Source organism: Oryctolagus cuniculus, chromosome 9 (genome assembly GCF_051225735.1).
Source record: "Oryctolagus cuniculus isolate XC-2025 breed Fujian yellow rabbit chromosome 9, ASM5122573v1, whole genome shotgun sequence".
In the NCBI taxonomy this organism is placed as follows: Eukaryota; Metazoa; Chordata; class Mammalia; order Lagomorpha; family Leporidae; genus Oryctolagus; species Oryctolagus cuniculus.
In genome coordinates this window covers 21,431,612-21,446,780 of record NC_142875.1, presented here as the reverse complement: position 1 = coordinate 21,446,780, position 15,169 = coordinate 21,431,612, and the positions used below count along the sequence as shown (strand labels likewise).

Genomic DNA, 15,169 nt, shown 5'->3' with positions numbered 1-15,169 from the left:
GAAAGTTTTAGCCAAGCTATCAGGCAAGAAAAAGAAAGCAAATACAATACAAACTGTAAAGGAGGAAATCAAACTATCCCTATTAGCAGATGGCATTATTCTATACATAGGGGATCCAAAAGACTCCGTTGAGAGACTATTGGAACTCATAAGAGAGTTTGGTAAAGTGACAGGATATAAAATCAACACACAAAAATCAATAGCCTTTGTATACACAGACAATGCCATAGCTGAGAAATAACTTCTAAGTTTAATCCCATTCACAATAGCTACAAAAAGAATTAAATACCTTGGAATAAATTTAACTAAGGATTTCAAGATGGAAATTACAAAACACACACAAAAAAATAAGAAGACGTTAAAAAATGGAAAAATCTTCCATGTTCATGAGTTGGAAGAATCAACATCAGCAAAATGTCCATAAAGCAATTTGCAGATTCCATGCAATCCCAATCAAAATATCAATGACACTCTTGGCAGATCTAGAAAAAAAGATGCTAAAATTCATATGGAAACATAAGAGATCCCTAATAGCTAAAGCCATCTTATACAACAAAAACAATGCTGGAGGCATCACAATTCCTGATTTTAAGACATACTACAGGATAGTTATAATCAAAACAGCCTGATAATGGCACAAAATCAGACTTGTATACCAATGGAACAGAATAGAAACTCCAGAAATCAATCCACACATCTACAACCAACTTATTTTTGATAAAGGAGTTAAAATCAATCCTTGGAGCAAGGACAATCTCTCTTCAACTAATGGTGCTGGGAAAATTGGATCTCTGCATGCAGAAATATGAAACTAGACCCATACCTTACACCTTACACAAAAGTCTACTCAAAATGGATCAAAGACCTAAATCTATGACCCAATACTATCAAATTATTTTGGGGGAACTTTGCAAGACATTGGCCTAGACAAAGACTTCTTAGAAAAGACCCCAGGAGCACAAGCAAAGTCAAAATTGACAAATAGGATTACATCAAATTGAGAAGATTATGCACTGCAAAAGGAATACTCTGTAAAGTAAAAAGGCAATTTACAGAATGGGAGAAAATATTTGCAAACTATGCAACTGAAAAAGGGTTAACATCCAGAATCTATAAAGAGCTCAAGAAATTCAACAGTACAAACAATCTAGTTAAGAAATGGGCAAAGGACTTGAACAGGCATTTTTCAAGACAAGAAATTCAAGTGGCCAACAGACATTTGAGAAAATGCCCAGGATCATTAGCACCAAGGAAATACAAATCAAAACCACAATGAGGTTTTACCTCACTATAGTTAGAATGGCTCTCATACAGAAATTAACAATCAACAAATGCTGGTGATGATGTGGGAAAAAAGGTACCCTGGTCCACTATTGGTTGGAATGTAAACTGGTGCAGCCACTGTTGAAGACAATATGGAGATACCTCAGAAATCTAAATATAGACTCACCATATGATCTAGCCATCCCACTCCTGGGAATTTACCCTAACCAAAATAAATCAGCATATGAAAGAGTTATCTGTACCCACATGTTCATTGCAGCACAATTCACAATAGCTACAATATGGAATCAACCCAGATGTCCATCAACTGTTGACTGAATAAAGAAATTATGGTATATATACATTACTACTCATCTGTAAAAAAAATAAATAAATAAATCCCGTCTTTTGCAACAAGATGGATGCAACTCAAAGCCATTATTCTTAGTGAAATAAGCAAGTCCTACAAAAGACAGATATCTTATGTTTTCCCTGATCAGAGGTCATTAATAGAGTACCTGCAATGTAATGCGTTGGAGTGAAATAGACTTGAGATTCGATGTTTACTGCCCTTGTCTCTTCTGTTGCGGAACAGTGTGTTTTGGTTATTTTTTTCTTTTTTTTTCCTCTTTAATACTATTTGTTGAAATCTTTCACTTAGAGTAGGGTTAACTATATGATCATTAAGTAAACTGAAAATAGATCTTTGTAAAAATTAAGAGTGGGGATCTGAGAGGGAGGAGGAGGAAGGGTTGGATCATGGGTGGGAAGGAGGGGGGGGGGGTAGTGTCATTATATTCCTAAATCTGTATATATGAAATATGTGAAATTTGTATAACAAATAAAATTTTTTAAAAAATATGGAAACACCAGTATATTCTACTACAGTGAATCCTTGTGTTAGTTTGGCCTGCTGTGACTAAATACCAGAGACTGGGTGCCTTGAGCAACAAAATGTAATTTCTCATAGTTCTGCAGACTGAATGCTGAGAACAGATGCCAGCATGATGGGGCTCTGCTGAGGACTGTCTTCCCATCTTGCAGAGAGCCACCTCTTCATATAGCAGAGAGACAGGCAGCCCCTCTCTAGTCTCTTATTAGATTACTAATTCAATCACATTATGGCTTTACCCTTATGACTTAATTTAACCCTATATATTTCTGCAAAGGCCCTGCCTTCTAATGTAGTCATTCTGGGAGATTAGAAGTTAAACATTTGAAGGTTGAGGTCACACAGTATTCACTTAAAAAAATTCTACAAACTCAGAATTGTCAACTGTAGAGTACTTGAGTAAATCCAGTTGGAAAAAGCCGTCATGAAGTCTGATATATACATGTAGTGACAAATACATTTTAAAAATTCCAAATGATTAAATCCTTTCATGGATGGCCAGCACCATGGCTCACTTGGCTAATCCTCTGCCCGCAGCACCAGCATCCCGGGTTCTAGTCCCGGTTGGGGTGCTGGATTCTGTCCCGGTTGCTCCTCTTCCAGTCCAGCTCTCTGCTGTGGTCCAGGAAGACAGTGGAGGATGGCCCAAGTGCTTGGACCTTTCTCTCGGTCTCTTTCACTGTCTAACTCTGCCTGTCAAAAAAAAAGAAAGAAATCCCTTCATGGAAATAATATGAGTATATGAAAGTATGTTTGTAACTACCTAATAGATACTTACATATGCTAAAATATACCATAGTTATAATACTACCAAACAATAAAGATCATTGATAAACAGCAGAAATTTATTGAAGTCATAACACAAACATGAAATAAAATTATTGCTTCAAACTTTGATGCATACTTTTGACTTTTGTAACCATATAGTTTTGCCACATGTTTCCCCCATATTTTCCTAAGAAAGAGGCCCTAAGAAATAAGGCTGCAGGAAAGACATACCTAAGAAAAAATTGTAAAATATGCCTCAGGGTCGATACAGACCCAAGCCTTTATTTCAAACTCTCTTACCAGTCTCTGTCTACTTTAATGTACCTGTAGTCACAGACATCATATGAATACTCCTAAGTGTATTAATCTGATGAACACTTCCTAAGCTCACAGTAGTCATCTTAGGGCACAAGTTACAAAGACAAAGTTATCCTCAGTTAAAACATATAGCCAACTACTCTCTTAGCAAGGTGGGCCTTCCTGGGCTGCTTCTCAATAACCCATTAAATAGCCACCCAGTTTGTATATTGGCTCCTTACTATAGCTCAACTGAATAGTAGCAAAAGTCTAAGATTGGAAGATTTTCTTGCTTTGCCTTTCTTGCTCAAATCCACGTAATCCACTGCCTTTGCAAGAAACTCAGCTCTTAAAGTAGATAAGGTAGATTATATCCCACTCTTCATTTGAGGGAGCATCCCCCAAATGTTTGGAGGAACATTGTTATAATGTATCCCCCTTTACTTGAAATAACATTGTTTTCTAAAACCATATAACTCCCACAGCAATAAAGAATTCAATATGAAATCATGGTTAACTGACTGGGATACTTTGGAGGTGGTTACTTTGGAGAAAGTTACTATTGGGAAGATGTATGAGTACCCAGGTATTTCAGTTAGGAACAAGTCAAGAAACAGCACCTAAGTCAGATAGTTCCATAGGGTGAAAACAAGCATGTGGATAGTTGGGAGATACTACTGCCTGGGAGCCTGAAGAACCAGAGGGAGGAGGTTAACAGAACATGGGATTTAGGGCTTCACATCAGGATGTGGGTTCACAGAGGGTGGTACTGCCTAGCAAAGGTGGAACCACCAGGGGATGCAACTGGAGTCCAATATCCATCCAAAACAGGAGAGTCAGTGGTGGACATGTTCCATGACTTCTGTTCTATTGTCATATCCCCAGCCTCTGTCTTCCATTAGTCAATCTTCACTGGAAGTTGGATGGCAAAGGAGCTATGAAATGCCAGTGGCAGAAGTCAACACTGCACTAGAGAGAGAGAGAAACAGAGAGACAGAGAGACAGAGAGAGACAGAGACAGAGAGAGACAGAAAGAGCAGTGCATGGGAAAAATGGGGAATGGTTCAGAGAGCAGATGGACTAGTAATCTATCAATCACAGATACTGCTTTCTGAATAAGCACTGGTAAGCCTGGTAGGCCAAGACTACTAAAATATGGCCTGTTTGGGTAAGGATTCATTTAGAATGGACTGACCTGAAGTGGAGAATGTCAGCAATCCATATAAACTTCAATGGAAGGCATATTACTTTGATCAGATTCAAATACAGACATAAGGTAGTCAGAAATCATCTGAAAGTATATTCCCATAGTAGAAGTAATAAAATGTGCTTCCTATCATCAATTATCCCTGTGGCTATAGGGCAATGATAAATTGGTACCATGTTTTAGAGTGGTGAGGAGGGAATAAGCAATGAACTACCATTTATTGGATTCCCATGATATTCTCCAATACGGACCTAGTGCTTCATAAACTTGGCTTCATTTAATCTTGTCAATTTTGTGTTAGTAAACAATTCCCCATGGGTCTCTCTTGATTATGCACTTTGCACAGAGTCACTTCTAGCATTGTACAAATGGGGTCACTTTTGTGCTGACTTTCTTTGAATAGCAGACATCCTTGAAAGATTGAGATGATATTCCCTCCCAAGCAGAGGTGAGTTTTTGTTTGTATCATTTTTTCTTGTTTGTTTGTTTCACTATCCAGTATGATAAAGAGAATGTCTTACCCTGGAACAAAGATCAGGCATGTTTGCTTGCACTCCATTATAAAAGGTGTGGATCCCTTAAGCTAGAGCTCTGTTGCAAACACACTTGGTATACAGTGTCTGCCTGGGCTGTTAACCATCACAGAGTAGACATGAGTACGGAGCAGAACTAACACAAATGAAATTCCGGCTGTTTGACTGGCCTGGAGGCCTCAATCTCTGACCCAGGAATCTTTGTCATCTGCCAGCATCCAAGACCCTTCAGCAGGATAACTTGTCAATTAGCAGGCAGGATAAAATTGCAGATCCTTCATTCACTAGGGACATGGGCCTGGGTTAAGGCAAGAGAAGTGTCAAGTGCATCAAATGGAAGGAGGCATTCATTTTCACGATCCTGCATAGATTTTCTCTGCAGGCACTTCTTTTACCCTCATCCTCTCTCTACTCATCACCTTGGGTATTTAGTATTTACTCATTTTATAGACAATGCTGTTATCCTGAGATCTGTCTCCACCTAAACGACATTTTATAATGTGTATACACACACATGAGAGAAGTATTTGTGGGTATGGAGGAGTTGAAATGATAATTCCAGCAGGAATTATTAAAGAAAAACAGACTTGTCCAACAGAATATACAGAGTAAGTTTTTAAACTGTGTAGTAGAAACTGAACATCCTCACCTCTGATAGCATTTTGATTTTGAAGTTCAGGCTGCACAGTTCTCCTTGCACCACACACCAACCACTATGCACAGAGTTCTGCTGCAATGAAACACTAATGTATTACCTGGCCTTTACACGGAAGATGCTAGAACTCCCTTTGGAGTTTTCCACATTGAGAAGATATCCACACTATAGAAAATTGGTTGCTATGAAAGAATAGCTCGGTATGAACAAAAATGCCTCACAGACCATGAAGGAAAGTGGCAGGGCTGTGAGCACTAATGGACCTTGTAAGCAGTGGCTTCAGACATTATATCCAACCACTGTGGCCGATGACTCACAATTTCTTTCTTTCTTTTTTTGTCTTTAGTGTCAGATGCAAGCACAAAGGGAAAACATCACTGGCAGCTTTACTGAAAGCTAACAATAAATTTTATGGAATATAGAAGGGAAGGAGATGCCAGGGAAACTTAAATGGTACATTCATTCAGATCACTTAAATTTTTTTAGACTGACTTGATAATGTTTAAATGAAAAAACCTGAATTCCATTAATGGACATTAACATTAGAATCTGATGCTTTTTGATAATATGGATGGATAGAAGTAACAAGGATAGAAAAGATCAAATTTAAACATCAAAAAATATTATATCTTGAGAAATTAAAAGATATAAGACATTAAAATCATGTTTGGAGTTCCTGATATCCCAGCCTTTGGATAATGAAAATTATCTTATATTCAATTTTGATGGAATGGCACAGACATACATAGGATAAGATCCATTTATGTGAAATCATCACTCATACAGAAATATATACCAGAGTGAAGTCCTAGTAAGGCATCTTCTGTTAAAAAAAAAAAAAGAAAGAAAGAAGAAAATTTATTTTGTTTGCTTATCTTGGAATCCTGTGCCTTTTCTAAGATCATACAGTAAAATCCCTTCAGTCCTATTATATTTGTGAAAAATCCATGGTAACTATAAAATTAGCTAAAGGGCTTTTTTAACTTAGAATTTTATGAAACTACTGATGACATAATAGAGAATTAACTGACATGGAAGAAGTTTTCTACTCAATTTTACCAATCAGTTAATTTACACACTGACATTGAATTATTTAACTCAGTTGCCTAACATGCAAGTTACTAAAATTACCTAAGGGATGGGCACTGTGGTGCAGCAGGTTAAATGCATATCATGATGCTGGCCAATCCCATATCAGAGTGCTGGTTCAAGACTGGGCTGCTCTATTTGCAATCCAGTTTCCCACTCATGCACCCAGGAAGGCAACAGAAAGTGATCCAAGTGCTTGGGCCTCTGCCACTCATGTGGGAGACCCAAATGGACTTCCTGGCTCCTGCTTCAGCCTGGCCCAGCCCTGGCTGTTGCAGCCTTTGGGGGAGTGAACCAGCCAATGAAAAAAACTCTCTTTCTCTGTCTCTTTTTATAGCTCTGCCTTTCAAATACATACATACATGCATACATAAATCTTTTTAAAAAATTTAGCTTTACTTTTCTCCATAGGAACATAATTGAAAAAAAAATACCAGGGCTGGCACAGTGGCACAGTAGGTTAATCCTCTGCCTGCAGCGCCAGCATCCCATGTGGGCACCTGTTCTAGTCCCAGCTGCTCCTCTTCCAATCCAGCTCTCTGCATTGGCCTGGGAAAGCAGCAGAAGATGGTTCAAGTCCTTGGGCCGCTGCACCCGTGTGTGAGACCAGAGGAAGCTCCTGGCACCTGGCTTCAGGTGTTGCGGTCGTTTAGGGAGTGAACCAGTGGATGGAAGACCTCTTTGTCTCTACCTTCCTCCGTAGCTCTATCAAATAAATAAATAAATAAATAAAATCTTTTTTAAAAAAATACCTTAACATTATTGAGGAGTAAATGAAATCATGCAAAGTACTTGGAATGCACCTAGTTTTTCAAACTGTTAGCCATTTTTTTTTTTCCTGTACATCATAGAAATGCACTGGTAAAAACCCTTATCTCTGTGTGTTGCTAAGGATACAGGAGGCAGTTCTCTGTGTATCTCTGGTTCTGCTTACCATCTACTGAGTCCCTCACAACTGTTCCTATCTAACGCTTCATGGGGGTCAGATGCCTCCCAGCAACAGCTCTGAGAATTCTCAAATGTTACCTGCCATATCTTGAAAGTTCACCCTTCAATATCTGAGTCTTTGTCTACATGGCAAATGATCCTCACACTCTCCTCCAAAGTGAGCTTCTGAATGCCTGCCAAGGATGACTCACATCCCAGAAAATGGCTTCTCAACTGCTTGTTCTTCTTCGAGGGCTCTGAGCTGGACACCTCTTGGCGCTGCCAGATCCGTGTCTTGTGCCCAGCTCAGCTGCAGGATGGAGGCAATCTGATTCCATAGCACTTCTGGTTATAAGAATCACCTCTGTGTTTGCTCACTGTGAAAAAACGCACTCATTGTGTGGTAAGTTAGCCACAATGCTACCTGTTTGGTTCCACTGAACATCTATCGAACTGCTAACGACAGACAAGGGGCCTCGCTTCTCATGAACTCCATTCCTGATATTTTGTGTATTGCAATGAAGAAACACTCTCTAAATGGTTTATTATTAGAGTAGAATCAAATTCCCACCTCTTCTACCCTAAGCAGCAAACATTTATATATAATAACAATCCTCAACACCAAAGCTAACACTGAAACTGAATTATCATGGCTTCACATGAAGAATCTTGGGTCTGGAAGGGTTAAATTGATTCTCAGGAATGTAGCTAGAAAGTGCTAAGTACAGGTACTTGCTCTCTACAACCTTTCAAATGGTACCATAAGCACATATTTATATCATTGTTATAAACACTGCTTAATGTTGCCGATACTCTGGTTTAGAAATTGTTATCACTGACATTCACACATTCATGCATTTATATTTGGAAGAACAGAAACGCTAAAAAATTGCAAAAGAAGTATTTTGGATACAACATTAGAAATAATTAACTACAAATAACATCACTCTTCTAACAGCTTTCCTAAAAAAAAATAAATAAAAACAAGGGCAGAAAAGTACAAAATCAGACCTGCAGTAAAAATTTTTCTGCTTCCCTTTTCAGAAGTAGAGAATGCAGGACAAATATCTATTTCATGAAACGTTCTTAGAGGAATTATGAGTACCTTTAGAAATTACTACAACCGAAGTCAGTTCTGAATGTCTTGATTAATACTGCCATCTAATGCCCAATGCAGAAATTCAAATTTAGCGTTGATTTTCAATGTGTCCTAGTACTGTCCTCCAACATTACCAACAAAAATTGCAGCACAAATTGTATTGCCAACCAAGACCCTCAAACTACATCAATCATTTTGAGATAAATTTCAAAAAGCAACAAGAGATCCGGGCTCTTTAATATTACAATCTGGCTTCAGGCATCTTTACTTTGAGAGGCTGGGGGCTGTTCATTATGAAAGCTGATTTCATCATTTCCTCCCACAATGTATACAGCAAACATCACACTGTAGTGACAGTAAAATCCTATTTATATAATCATCACTCAATGTGGTTTCCATTTCAATCTCTTAAGGTTTTTCACATCATTTTCCTTTCTTGCTCTTTCTTGAAAAGTATACTGGCCTTTAGAAACATTTCAAAGCAAAATGCAGAAACTAAAGAAAGCCAAAAGTGTGAAGACCAGGGACTAAATGCATGAATGTTTACAGTCTGTTTTCACATCCACATATGTAAGCATTGTAAATTTTTCAACATTTAAATCTCCTGAAGTATTTTCCAATAATAGATTGAAAATTGAAAATTATTTCCTTATATAAGTAGAATGAGCAATCCTGAATCAATAAATTTTAGCTAGGATATAAAAGGTACAAACAAAAAATTATTCATTGTAATTTATGAACTGGTAAATTAAGCAACACTGATTCTTCCTGAAAATTTTGCATGGTTTTTACATGTTTATTTACTTAAATTTAAAATATTCTATATATTATTGTATTTTTATAATCTAAGTATTAGCTGTAGGTTAAATATTCCTTGTCTGAAATTCTTGGGATAAGAAGTGTTTAGAATTTTGGATTTTTCTGATTTTGGAATATTTACATACATATAATAAGATGGGATTAAAATCTACACAAAAATTCATTTATGTTTCATAAACCTTATACCACATAGACCAAAGGTCTCTACACAACATTTTTTTGAGATTTATTTATTTATTTGAAGGCAGAGCAACAGAGAAAGAAAGGGAGCAAGAGAGAGAGAGAGAGAGAGAGATTCCATCTACTGGTTCACTCCCCAAATGGTCTCAACAACCAGAGTTGGGCCAGGCCACAGGCAAGAGCCAGGAACTCTATCTCAGTCTCTCACATGGACAGCAGGGGCCCAGGCAAGTGCCTCGGCCATCATCTGCTGCCTCCCTAGGCACATCAGGAGGAAGCTGAATCAGAAGTGGAGCAGTTCAAACCTATACTCCAACATGGAATGCTGGCGATACTTGCTGCATCACAATGCCAAACCTTATACAATATTTTTAATAATTTTGTTCATGAAGAAAGTTTCCTGGTGTAGAATTTTCTATTTGTGATGCCATTTTGCTCAACAAGTTCAGATTTTGAAGTATTTTGGAATTTTTCTTTTATCAAATTAGGAATACTCAACTTCTAACAGTATTCTCATAATGACTTCCAAAAATTACATCCACATCCTTATCAACATGATTGACAAAGTCTTATGTCAGTATTGCTACCAAACCATGTATATTTTATTTAAATATACATATACACACAAAATATAGATATATTTTATTTCTAAAGAACTCTAATTCATGGCCCAAAGTTCATTTGATTGTCAGTTAGTATAACTAAATCACAAGTAGATCATCAGTTAATCGATTTCACAAGAACAATTCTCACAACGTGAGTGAGCCCAGGACATGGCTCTACCCAAAACACATATGGCATTGAGCAGTGCACAGAGCAGAGTTTCCAGGCCAAAGCAGAGGATCTGCAGGTAGAAGGTGAGCTTGCCACAGTGTATCAACATAGCATCCACCCTTCCCTCTTGCCTGCAGTTCTCATTTCCTTATTGCCCTTAAGCTTCCCAAAAAAGTATGACCACCATTCTCAATATGCAGAAAATCATCCCAGACAAGACCTAGCTGCAAACCAAATCCATCCTAAGACAGCTACAAAAATATGTAAGAAAAACAGGAAAAGAAGGTGCCAAAATACTTTCAAAAGAGTTTTCTTTAAAAAAAGTTGATTTATTGTTAAAAGTGATTCTGAAAATTGATCAAATGCTGCCACATTTGTAACTAACTAGCTATTTTCAGAACAGTAAGAGGCTTGAGTTCATTCAATCTCTGTGGTTCAAATTGGTTTGTGGTTGGCACAGCCAAAGTCACTTGCTGGAGTATTTGGAATTAACACAGAGAAAGGAAAATAGATTGACCTGACATTAATTAATATAAAGTTGCTAGAAGCGATTTAGTTTACTAGATGCAAAATTCTTGGAGATTTAACCTTCTGGTATGAAGTACTTCTAAGCAATTTCCAGCAACTCCATGTGGAATCTTAAAATGCAGAACTAACATTATTACAATAATGGCTATGAACCAAGGATGAGGAAGAGGCAGACATTCATCCTGACAAAGATAAATAACAGGTAAAGAAAATTACTGTATTAGCTGGATACTTGTTATACATGAACCAAACCATCTCATTTATATTTACATACAAAGCATAATGTAAAAAAAAGGCAACTGTACTGGAATCTATTCAAATGAGCACAATAGTAGTTACCAGGGAAAAATGATTTTGATTGTATCATTAAATTTAAAACATTCACTTTAGGCACCAAACACAGCCCTCAAGTGGGCCTTTTATCACAAGCTTAATGGGAAGACTGCAAGGAAAAAAAAACTTGCAAGCTAATGTTTTTAACATCTAAGGCTCTCTTCATTCTGTAGTTAGAATATTGAAAATATACACTAAGGAAAAAAATATCAGCATTGCCTTCTACAATATGGGTGAAAAAATAATGTGGGGAAATTAAAAGAGAGGAAAAAAGAAAGCTCTATTGACTTCATAAAAAAAAGCATTTCAGTGAATTTTATCTAACAATTTAAAAATACATAAATATAAGAAACAATAAAGGTACAGAGATTTTCTGCCTATTCAAGGTTAGGGAGCTTCATTTTGGCCATCAGGGACAGTTAAGGCCCAATCACTCTAGATTTCATGAAAGACTAACTGAAGAACAGTTAACTTGAAAAGATCTGCCTACCCAGAAAAATTTACCACAAACTGAAATATACACTGGGGTTTTATGTAAGTAGTGATTGCCCAGGTTTTGAGAAGTGTCTTTTATCTATTTGTCCTAAATACCATAAATACTATCCAAAAATTAAAATTAACAATCTTGTGTATGATTCCTAATCCTTGCAATAGTTGTTGGTTCATACACGTTTGAGAATCTCATATTCTCCCCTACAAAAATCCACATACTTGTCCCCTCAGTTCTGCACATTTCGGAACATGCACATAAGTTTTCATTGGTTTAACAATGATATAATTCATGGGCCAGCACTGAGGCACAGGTTAATCCTCCCCCTGCAGTGCCGGCATCCCATATGGGCACTGGCTCTAGTTCTGGCTGCTCCTTTTCCAATCCAGCTCTCTGCTATCGCCTGGGAAAGCAGAAGAAGACGGCCCAAGTGCTTGGGCCCCTGCACCTCTATGGGAGACTCAGAAGAAGCTCCTGGCTCCTGGCTTCAGATCAGCACAGCACCAGCTGTTGCAGCCATTTGGGGAGTGAACCAACGCAAAGAAGCCCTTTCTTTCTGTCTCCTCTCCCTCTCACAGTCTGTAACTCTACCTCTCAAATAAATAAATAAAATCTTTAAAAAAAAAACAATGATACAATTTATGACTTGATGATAATGAGCAATTCTAGATCCAGGTTTAGATGGCTCAGGTCCACTGCACACAGCCCCCTATAGTTCATTCAATCTCTGTGGTTCAAATTGGTTTGATGTTGGCACAGCCAAAGTCACTTGCTGGAGTATTTGGAATTAAACACATTTATAAAGTAAATGGCATTCTGGTCCTGATGGGATTCAGATCCTTCACTACCATTCATAAAATCTATGATGTCGAACAGATTTTTAGTACCAGTGTCCTCAAGTGGAACCCTTTATAATAGTATTGAGTGTTGCAAACAGAAGTACCTGCAAATTACTTTTTTTTTTTTGGTTTTCATTTTTTTTTATTTAATTATTTAATGAATATAAGTTTCCAAAGTACGAATAATGGATTACAATGGCTTCCCCCCCATACCGTCCCTCCCACCCACAACCCTCCCCTTTCCCACTCCCTCTCCCCTTCCATTCACATCAAGATTCATTTTTTATTATCTTAATATACAGAAGATCAGCTTAGTATACCTTAAGTAAGGATTTCAACAGTTTGCTCCCACACAGAAACATAAAGTGAAAAATAATAGATGATTTTTTTTAAATGATGATGAAATCAGATCAGACCTATTGTCATGTTTAATCCCAGTGAGAGTCAAGTTGGGAATTGATAATTTCTTTCTTTTTTTTTTTTTTTCCAGAAGATCTGTTTAGTGTACATTAAGTAAAGATTTCAATCGTTTGCACCCCCATAGAAACACAAAGTGAAATATACTGTTTGAGTACTCGTTATAGCATTAAATTTCAATGCACAGCACATTAAGGACAGAGATCCTACATGAGGAGTAAGTGCACAGTGACTCCTGTTGTTGACTTTACCAATTGAAACTCCTGTCTATGGCATCAGTAATCTCCCTAGGCTCTTGTCATGAGTTGCCAAGGCTATGGAAGCCCTCTGAGTTCTCCGATTCTTATCTTGTTTCGACAAGGTCATAGTCAAAGTGGAGGTTCTCTCCTCCCTTCAGAGAAAGGTACCTCCTTCTTTGAAGACCTGTTCTTTCCACTGAGATCTCACTCACAGAGATCTTTTGCCAGAGTGTCTTGGCTTTCCATGCCTGAAATACTCTCATGGGCTTTTCAGCCAGATCTGAATGCCTTTAGGGCTGATTCTGAGGCCAGAGTGCTATTTAGGGCATCTGCCATTCTATGAGTCTGCTGAGTATCTCACTTCCCATGTTGGATCACTCTCCCCTTTATTTATTCTATCGGTTAGTGTTAGCAGGTACTAGACTTGCTTATGTGCTCCCTTTGACTCTTAGTCCTTTCATTATGATCAATTGCGAACTGAAATTGATCACTTGGACTAGTGAGATGGCATTGGTACATGCCACCTTGATGGGATTAAATTGGAGTACCCTGGTATGTTTCTAACTCTACCATTTGGGGCAAGTCAGCTTGAGCATGTCCCAAATTATACATCTCTTCCCTCTCTTATTCCTACTCTTGTGTTTAACAGGGATCACATTTCAGTTAAATTTCAACACTTAAGAATAACTGTGTATTAATTACAGAATTAAACCAGTCATATTAAGTAGAACAGACAAAAAAACTACTAAGAGGGATAATGTATTAAGTTGTTCATTAACAGTCAGGGCTATGCTGATCAAGTCACCATTTCCCATAGTGTCCATTCCACTTCAACAGGTTTCCTTTTTGGAGTTCAGTCAGTTGTCACCAATCAGGGAGAACATATGGTATTTGTCCCTTTGGGACTGGCTTATTTCACTCAGCATGATGTGTTCCAGATTCCTCCATTTTGTTGCAAATGACTGGATTTCGTTGTTTCTTACTGCGGTATAGTATTCTAAAGAGTACATATCCCATAATTTCTTTATCCAGTCTACTGTTGATGGGCATTTAGGTTGGTTCCAGGTCTTAGCTATTGTGAATTGAGCTGCAATAAACATTAGGCTGCAGACCGCTTTTTTGTTTGCCAATTTAAATTCCTTTGGGTAGATTCCAAGGAGTGGGATGGCTGGGTCGAACGGTAGGGTTATCTTCAGGTTTCTGAGGGATCTCCAGACTGACTTCCATAGTGGCTTGACCAGCTTGCATTCCCACCAACAGTGGGTTAGTGTCCCTTTTTCCCCACATCCTCGCCAGCATCTGTTGTTGGTGGATTTCTGAATGTGAGCCATTCTAACCGGGGTGAGGTGGAACCTCAATGTGGTTTTGATTTGCATTTCCCTGATTGCTAATGACCTTGAACATTTTTTCATGTGCCTGTTGGCCATTTGGATTTCCTCTTTTGAAAAATGTCTATTGAGGTCCTTGGCCCATCTCCTAATTGGGTTGTTGGTTTTGTTTTTGTGGAGTTTCTTGATCTCCTTGTAGATTCTGGTTATTAACCCTTTATCTGTTGCATAGTTTGCAAATATTTTTTCCCATTCTGTCGGTTGTCTCTTCACTCTCCTGACTGTTTCTTTTGCAGTACAGAAACTTCTCAATTTGATGCAATCCCAATAGTTAATTTTGGCTTTGACTGCCTGTGCCTCCCAGGTCTTTTCCAGAAACTCTTTGCCTGTGCCAATATCTTGAAGGGTTTCTCCAATGTTCTCTAGTAACTTGATGGTGTCAGGTCGTAGATTTAGGTCTTTAATCCATGTTGAGTGGATTTTTGTGTAAGG

General features: G+C 37.9%; 1 long non-coding RNA gene across 4 annotated transcripts in view; it reads right to left on the bottom strand.

The window, feature by feature from the left end:
* Positions 1 to 15,169, bottom strand: part of LOC149124524 (uncharacterized) — a 282,718-nt gene that overhangs the window by 118,705 nt on the left and 148,844 nt on the right. The window contains exon 3 of one of the 4 annotated variants that reach the window (XR_016212772.1): positions 7,146 to 7,409. The exons of the other annotated variants lie outside the window; for them this stretch is intronic. This is a non-coding gene — a long non-coding RNA (uncharacterized LOC149124524). Of the gene's footprint in view, positions 1 to 7,145; positions 7,410 to 15,169 lie in introns of those variants that run through there. 4 annotated transcript variants of the gene reach the window in all.